This window comes from Bos javanicus, chromosome 14 (assembly GCF_032452875.1).
Source record: "Bos javanicus breed banteng chromosome 14, ARS-OSU_banteng_1.0, whole genome shotgun sequence".
Taxonomy (NCBI): domain Eukaryota; kingdom Metazoa; phylum Chordata; class Mammalia; order Artiodactyla; family Bovidae; genus Bos; species Bos javanicus.
Genome location: NC_083881.1, coordinates 62295598 through 62304686, shown reverse-complemented (window position 1 = coordinate 62304686; position 9089 = coordinate 62295598).

The following is a 9089-nucleotide window of genomic DNA, read 5'->3' as shown; positions in this document are numbered from 1 at the left end:
TTTTTTTTTTTTAAGCAAACTGTATATCTTTAATCCGTAGCTATGTTTTGGTTCTCAGCTAATTCCTTTTATTGTTTCCAAAGACTGCATGTGTGTTCACTCATGTCCGACTCTCTGTGACCCCATGGACTTGTAGCCTGCCAGGTTCCTCCATCCAGGCAATTTTCCAGGCAAGAATACTGGAGTGGGTTGCCGTTTCCTACTCCAGGGGATCTTCTTTTCAGAGGGCTCAAACCCAGGTCTCTTGCGTCTGCTGCACTGGCAGGTGGATTCTTTACCACCGCGCCACCTGGGAAGCCCTTCCAAAGACTGGAGCATTAAATAATGTCTCCAGGACTTCCCTGGTGGCCCCATGGTTAAGAGTCTACCAGCCAGTGCAGGGGACACGGGTTTGAGTCCTGGTCCAGGAAGATGCCATATGCCACAGGGCAGCTAAGCCCAGACACCACAATTAATGAAGCCCACGGACCCTAGAGCCTATGCTCCACCACAAAAGAAGCCACTGCAATGAGAAGCCGAGCACCACAGCTAGAGAGCAGCCCCCACTCACAGCAACACGAGAAAGCCCACGCCCAGCACTGAAGACCAAGAGCAACCAAAAATAAATAAATAAACATTTTGAAATGTCTTCAGACATCATAAACCAGTCCTAGGTAGTGAACTCTGGACAGATCCAGCCAAGCACCTGGTCTTAATCTTGATGTCTTGGGTAAGGACTCTAATTAGGTTAGCCATTAGGTAACCGGTATTTATAAGGGATCTCAGCATCTGGTTGCCAGGAGCAAAGGAACTAAGGGCCAGCACTTACATTCTCCTTTCAGACTTTTCCCTAAAGTCCTCTACCAAATTGAATCTATCCAGCCACCAGTTCCCACAATGAGGATGGCAGCATCGAGCCATGGTATTTGGCATGCTTAGTGTGACAATTCTATTCCCTAGAGAACCTCATCATCTCTCTCCCAGCAACATCAGTTGGTCTCTTTTCAGGGGTTCAAGTTTATCTTTCTTCATTGCCTTCCCCAAATCTTCCTTGATTGCTTGTAACTCTTCAACTTAAAGTCCCGCTACATGAATTAAACCTGTTTGCTATATTTTTTCCAATATAGACAACTGTTCAAATGTGTAAGGTCAATTCATTCAATTTAACCCACTTAATATTTCAGTCTCTGCTTTCTGCCTCCTTTTATATGTTGTTGCTGCTGTTTTAGTCACTAAGTCTCATCCGACCTTTTGCATATGTTAAACAGGCACAAACTGAATTGCAATCAAAACTTTTTGTCACCTCATGACCTTTTAAAAATTAATTTCATGAGCATACTATTTCCCTGGCCCTGGATGAAAATATTCCTATTCCTTGGATTATACCCTCTCCCAGTGTCCATAAATTGCAAATCCAAATCAACCCAGTGATGTTCAGTCTAAGATATTAATTAAAACTTCTAACTTGATTTAGCATGCTGCTGCTGCTGCTGCTAAGTCGCGTCAGTCGTGTCCGACTCTGTGTGACCCCATAGACGGCAGCCCACCAGGCTCCCCTGTCCCTGGGATTCTCCAGGCAAGAACACTGGAGTGGGTTGCCATTTCCTTCTCCAATGCATGAAAGTGAAAAGTGAAAGTGAAGTCGCTCAGTAGTGTCCGACTCTTAGCAACCCTATGGACTGCAGCCTACCAGGCTCTTCCGTCCATGGGATTTTCCAGGCAAGAGTACTGGAGTGGGGTGCCATTGCCTTCTCCCAAATGCACCAAATACACCTCTTCCCCTCCCCCATCCCCCAGGTCAAACGGGTTTTCTTACAATTTTGTCTCAGGATCATCACTTAACAAGTGTGCAAATGGAGTGCTGAACAATGCAGAGGGGGAGGGCAACCATCCATATTCACTGTGTTTGGCGTTTTAGTCGCTAAGTCGTGTCCGACTCTTGCAAACCCATGGACTGCAGCCTGCCAGGTTCGTCTGTCCATGGGATGCTCCAGGCAAGAATACTGGAGTGGGGTGCCATTTCCTTCTTTCCCCTAATTTTCACAAAGCTGTTGGGCAGGGCACTTACAGTTCCTTCTCTCCCTCTCCCCCACCCAGGGAGGAAGTGTGGTAAGGAACTGGAAATTGCTTCCAGAAATTGGCTCTTCGCTCAGTTAGATTGGCAGCTGTTTAGCGCTTGCTCTTTCTTTGCGGGAGGTCTTCTGAAGATTTGGGGAAGAGTCCCTCCTAGGGGACTACCATTGTGATCCCACAGGCTAAGGGAGGCGGCCTTCTCTATTTGGCAACTTTCGTTTACGCCTGCATTCCACCCCCTGCCTGACCGCCTCTGCTTTCCTGGGGGTCCACCCCACACGCACCCTCACTGATGGTGTGCCCTTCCTTCTAGCAAAAACCATCTTGGGTAAAACTCAGGCAGATCCAAGACAATCCTTTCTTCCTGGCCCATGGGAATTCCTGCAAGTTCACTCCAACATAACCACCTCAATTCTGAGCCACCACACTTGCATTCTCTCGCTTATGAACATAGATCCCTCCCCTGTGTTTCTCAAGTGCAAAGAGAACAGGTCAAGCTTGCCAGGGAGTCCCCTGAAGTGCCCTTGCTAGCCTTGAAATGGAAGTTCCTTCCCCTCTCCCTGCAGAGGAGTGGGGCTCACAACAGCAGAGCATTTCTCTCCGAAGAAATCCATCCAAGGTGCCTCCTCGTTCCACCCCATCCCTATCGTTCATCTGATCAAGAAGCCCAAGCGTCAAACAATTGTGCGTGATTCCCTATCTGGATGCTGCCTATGGGGGATTGAGCTCGCATTCATTCAGACATCTGAAGGCCACTGTATTGTGACCTTTTGAAATTAAGCCCCCATTACACCCATTTTAGAGTCATTCCACTTTTTCCTTCCCTTCCTAACAAAATTATTGAGATAACTTTCAGAGAAAGCCATGATCCTCCTTTTAGATACAATAGGAAAGAAAGCAGCAGAATTCACTGGATAATGAAGCTTGTCCAGGTCCCTACAGAACCCACTGGGCAACTGAAGGACAGCTTGAGATTCTCTCGGACACCAGCTCCGTGAAAGACAGGCTGTCCTCTGGTCCAGTACATGATGATGTGATTCTGTCAGATTGATTACTGTCCCAGGGCTAGAGAACCAAGTGTTTTTTGTTTGTTTGTGGATTTTTTTTTTTATGAAAGTATGATAACATACTTACAGGAGACTTGGAAAACACAGAACAAAGTTACATATAATTCTACTGTATATTGTAATTATTTCAAGAAGATAAATATTTTAGGTAGATAGATTTTTAGTTGCAGTTTTAATACCAAACTCTCAAAAATTAATAGAATGAATATACATAAAAGTAGAAAGATATAGTAGACCTGAAAACACTGTGAACCAATCCAACATAATTAAAATTTATAAAATTTTCACACAGCAGTAGGACACAAATTATCCAAGTTTCCACATACTATAAACTAGGAGACTCTAAAACATATTCAGGGACATAAAACAAGACACAAAAACTTCATGGTCTAAAGGTATTGAAATCATAAAGTCTGTCCTCTTATCACTGTGAAATTATGTTAGAAATCAGTATTGTTCCTGGGAAAAAAAGAAATCAATAGCAAAAGATACTTGAAAATAACCCATATATTTTCAAGTGCAATGTGATATTTACCAAGAGAGATCATTGACTTAGCTGAAAGGCTTTGGTCTAACTCAATTAAGTTACAAGACTGATTTCAGACAGTGATTGCAGAGAAGAAAGCATTTAAATGAGAAATTAATATCAAAATGAAAAATTAATACCATAGATACTTTAAAGACCCCATGTATTTGGAAATTCAGTGTCCACTTTTAAATGATGGATGTATCTAAGAAGCCATAAAGAGGAAAATTAGAAAATATTTGTAACAGAATAAAGATGAAAAGAGAATATACCAGAGAAGAACCAAGTGTTAAAACACCAAGTTGAAAACAAAACAAATACCCTACGAGCGAGACACACATACTCCAAAGCATTTAGCTATGAGATGAAAGCAAATTCTTATAATTACATTTTTATTTAACATTTTTAAAAGTCCCACTCAGACTCCCCCTTTTAACCACAGAAATATCTCCAAAAAGTATCTCTTCTCTGGTAGGGCAAACTTCAGCATCAAAGGGCTCCAAAGAGGCCATCTGTGCTCAGAACCCTATGATCAACCTTCCTGGGTGGATCTGAGTTTGCAGAGCAGATTTACCAGCTGTTCTCAATTGTGAGGGACCTGTGTAGGAAGGAAAGAGAACTCTGTGGCTACTGGAGTCCTGGCTACACTAGTGGACACTGGACAGGGAAAACTAAGGTCGGAGTCTTTGTGTTCTGCATATACCTAGATACCAGTTGTCCTGGTTTAGTCCAGACTGGAAAATGGAGTCTGGATCCTTGACAATTTCATGCACTCTTTAGGTGTTTATTTGCACGGGTTGGTAGACCTAAGGGGCTTTTGTGTGTGTGTGTGTGTGTGTGTGTGTGTGTGTGTGTGTGTGTGTGAAAGAGAGATATAGAGAGAGAGAAAATGTGTACAGCTACCCAATCCCCAGGACTATTTTTAAGCCTCTCTGAAGAAAAATTGGAGGCAGATGCTGGAGGAAGCATTTTCACGAGGGAATTTGTAAGACCCTGTGCACACACAGTTCTGCTTTGGGACTTTGGTGATAAATCAGATGAAAAGTTTTAAATGGAACGATTCTCCCCACCTCTGCGTTAAGATGATACCTTGACACAGGCGCTGGTGTTCTCACACTGGGCACCTCTGGAGTCTCTCGCTGAATGGAGGACAGTGTCAGGGCAAGTCAGGGACAGAGAGGAAACAGCAGCAGACCGCTGTGGTGGCCATGCCTGGATCATGAGTTACAAGAGGTGGCCTTCGCCCACTTCTCAAAATATCTGGGTCTGAGGGTTTCACAGGAACAGGTGACGGCAAGAGCAGGAAAAGTGGAAGAATGACTTTAGTGGGGCTTTTCTTGTGCCCACAGACTGACTCGGCCTTGATTTCCCAACAGCCAAGAAAAAGCATTTACAAAATGGGGGCATTTACAACAGTTGAGCCTGGTTGCAACATGACTCACACTACGTGGATTATTCTGGGTTAAATCCTGACTAGAAATAAATCAAATATTCAAACCTTGGGGGTGCATAACAAATTACTTCCAGATTCTCTCTAAGCATGTGAATTCTGGGTCCACCCTCAGAAAGTCTAAATGAGCAGGTCTGAGCTGAGGCGCAAGAATCTTCTAGTCACTCAGGCACTTCCCAAGCCATTGAGTGAAGGCCGATGTTTTGACAAATATTGGCTTACAGCTGTATCCCACCAGGCTTGCACACATAGCCAAAAGTTCGGGTCATTTTCACTTTCACACTGAAAGTAAACGACATACCTCAATTGCCGGTAAGGCTCACCAGCCAGGCCCTCTCCTCACACAAGTTACCTCTGGTAGCAGGAATAACCTTTGAAGAAAATGATGCTGCTGTGAGTCTCAAAGGTAACAAAAGTTCCACCTGGCCACCAGGTGAAGAGCTGTCCTTTTTAAACAGCAACTTCTCATCAGAGGGCCTCGGCAACTCCCCATAGAGTTGCATTTTTATTAGAACAAGATCACAAGTGAAAGGATCCTGGAACAAATGAAGTAAGCAGATAAGCCAGGTGCCATTGCTTTGCTCTGAGGGTTGGATGAAGAAAATGTAACTTTGGATTTTCCTGGCAATCCAGCGGTTAAGACTCTGCACTTCCATTGCAGAGGGTGTGGATTCAATCCCTGGTCAGAGAATTAAGATATACCACATGCTGCAAGGTGCGGACAAATAATAAGATTTTTTTAATTTAATTTAAAAAAAGAAAGAAAATGTAAGTTGCCCCATGGCAGGGAAGACAGAAAGGGGGGACACAAGGGAAGTTCCAGTGATGGGAACGTCTGTGTAATCATTTCCATGAGCTTGTAAGAGAGAACTAAATGTTCAAGGTGCTAGGACTCCAGGATTTCAGAGACGCAGAACCAAAATCCAGGGTGACAGGCAGGAGGAGGCTATCTAGAAAACAGTGTTACCAAACTGAGGCGCTGGGGTCTGCCTCAGCTTAGGGAGGAGCCAGAGTGCATGAAGGGCCAGCAAGAGGCACTGAAAAGCAAGCCAGGCAGAGGCCCAGAAGCCCTAGATGGCAGGGCAGGGGCCAGGCAACAGCCCAATGGGCAGCCCTTGCCAAGATGCCAAGCTAAGTTAAGCTAATGTGCAGGGCATGCTACGTGCAGCATGTCTGGCTATATCACAGCTAACTTACTTCCTGCCATTATCTAGCTAATATTCCAACATTCTCCCACAGGCATAAATTACTGATTTACCTCTATGCCATAGTCCGGTAGTTCTCAGACTTGGATGTGCATCAGAGCACCTGGAGAGCTTGGTAAATCTCAGATCCACGAGCCCCAGCCCAGGTTTTCTGACTCAGTAAGCCAGGCAGGGCTAGAGAATTTGTGCCTCACAAGTTTCCAGGTGATGCTGATGCTGCTCACCCAGCTACCACACTTTAAGAACCACTGATGGGGGGCCTTCCCTGGTGGGCCAGTGGTTGAGACTGTGCTTCCGAGGTTGGGGCTGCAGGTTTGATCCCTGGTTAGAGAACTAAGATCCCATGTGCTGCAGGGTCTGAGGCAAAAAAAAAAAAGGTAAATTTATTTTGTAAAGCAACTATACTTCAAGAAAAATTAATAATTAAAAAAAAACTACTGATTCAGTCCATTCTTCCCTCAAACAGATGAAAAGAGCAGGATGGTAGGAGAAAGAAAGAGGAGAAAAGGGCCTGAGAAGAGGCAGTATGTGACAATGTGGGCAGGGCAGTTTACTCCGTGGATACTGTGATTTCACTGGCCATGGAAAAGTTAATAAAAAAAAAGTTTGTACCAGCTGATTGATGCAATAAATTTTATATGCAGAATTTATTGCACTGATTTGACAGTAAATACTTCTGTGAGAAAATATTCAAACATCATCAGTCTTTTGCACTTTATTGTGAACAAGTTTAAACATTCATATCTACATGGAAACTTGTCAACTGCAAAAGAGACAGTTTTACCTCTTCCTTTCCAATTTGGATGCATTTTATTTCATTTTCTTGCCTAATTACTCTGGCTGGAACTTCCAGAATTATGATGAATAGCAACTGTAAAAGTGGACATCCTTATCTTGTTCCTGAGTTTGGGAAGAAGATTTCTATTGAGTATGAGGTTAGTGGTAGGAAAATTCATAGCTGAGAAAGTTGAGAGGGTAAGGAATGGTGGGAGGGCGTGAAGGGTGGGGATTGCCTGAAATTTATTCATTTTACCCTTTGTGGGCTTGAGACTGAAAGCTTTAAAAGTCAAGTTATCAAGCAAGGTTTAAAGTTAAAACTGATTGCCTAGGTCTTGTTCCAGTTATTGCTGCTCTAACTTGAAAAAGCTGTGAAACCTTGAGCAAAGTTCCTGACTCTTCTGAACCTTAGTTTCCTTTTCCGTAAAATAAACCCGTGGGTGGCACAAGGTTATCTTGAGAGTAACACAGCTTTAAAGTAGGCCTAGCATAACCACCAGAGAAGGCAATGGCACCCCACTCCAGTACTCTTGCCTGGAAAATCCCACGGACAGAGGAGCCTGGTGGGCTGCAGTCCATGGGGTCGCTAAGAGTCGGACACGACTGGGCAACTTCACTTTCACTTTTCACTTTCCTGCATTGGAGAAGGAAATGGCAACCCACTCCAGTGTTCTTGCCTGGAGAATCCCAGGGATGGGGGAGCCTGGTGGGCTGCCATCTATGGGATCGCACAGAGTCGGACACGACTGAAGCGACTTAGCAGCAGCAGCAGCATAACCACACAGGAGTCAGCCACCACTTTAAACTATTTAACAGTTAAAACCCACCACCACCTGCTAAGGCCCAAACTGAGACCTGACTCCTCTCCCACCTCAGCCCCCTTCCCTTTCTAAACCCAGATCAGATCCAGGTTCCTTATTTTACTTCAGTGAACTGTTCACCTCATACTCTTATAAACCTCAAATCAAAAGGCATCCCCAGGATTTCCCTGGTGGTCCAGTGGTTAAGGCTCCATGTTCCCAATACAGTGGGCACTGGTTTAGTCCCTGGTCAAGGAAACTAAGAGCCCACATGCTGTGTGATGCAACCAAAAGATTTTTTTTTAAGGCATCCTCACTTTACAGATAGGAAAACTGAGGTGTGGGGGAGTTTAAACCACTCATCCAAGGTCACATGGCTAATGGTGGATCCAAGATCGTTCCTCATCTGTCTGACCAAAGTGTTTCATCTTGCCACTTTTCTTTGTGACTCTCAACCCGGTAATTTTCACCGTACCACATGCTGGGAACCTTGATCCCTGCCAAGTGCACCCGCGATATCTCCACCCGAGCCTCTGCCTGACCTTCCACTCTCTCCTTGGGTATCCAGCCTCAAACCAGGAAGGGGGCATTCCTTACCTGCCTGCTCCTTCCCACTCGACACAAGCACATACTTCCACAGTCTCCCGCTAGGACGCTTGTTAAAGGTCTAAGCCCTGTCATTTATTCCTGTCACAGGAAACTTGAATATTAGTTAAATCACAACAGGAAACCAGCCATTCAGGGGTAATGCAGTCAAACATTTCACTCAGTCCAAACATACCTGCGGAAGGGAAAATGATTCCGGCTGCCTTTGAAAGAATCCTTGAATTCTTTGTATTCCAGGCACAAGCACCTTATGTACTATTTTCAGAACAAAGGTTCTGGTTTGAAAATTAAGTGTTTCTAACATGGTCTCAGTTAGAGGCAGTAGCATGGAGATCCCATCCACCGTGAACTCCTCCTCAGGAAGGAAGGGCGCTGGGCTTCAGCCCCCGAAATGAGAAGCAGGCAGCGTAGCCCAGTAGCAGGACCCAAGAGTGCCTTGCACACCCCTTCTGGCCTAGCTGCCATGGGGAATGGGGAGTTGGCGGGGTGGCCGAGTGAAGCCACGAGGAAGATAGCTGACTGCTTAGAGCTGCCTTCTGTCCTCTGCCAAAAGGTGGGAAAGCTGGGCGAAGCCAGAACTGGTGGGAATGAACATGAGTGAAGGAC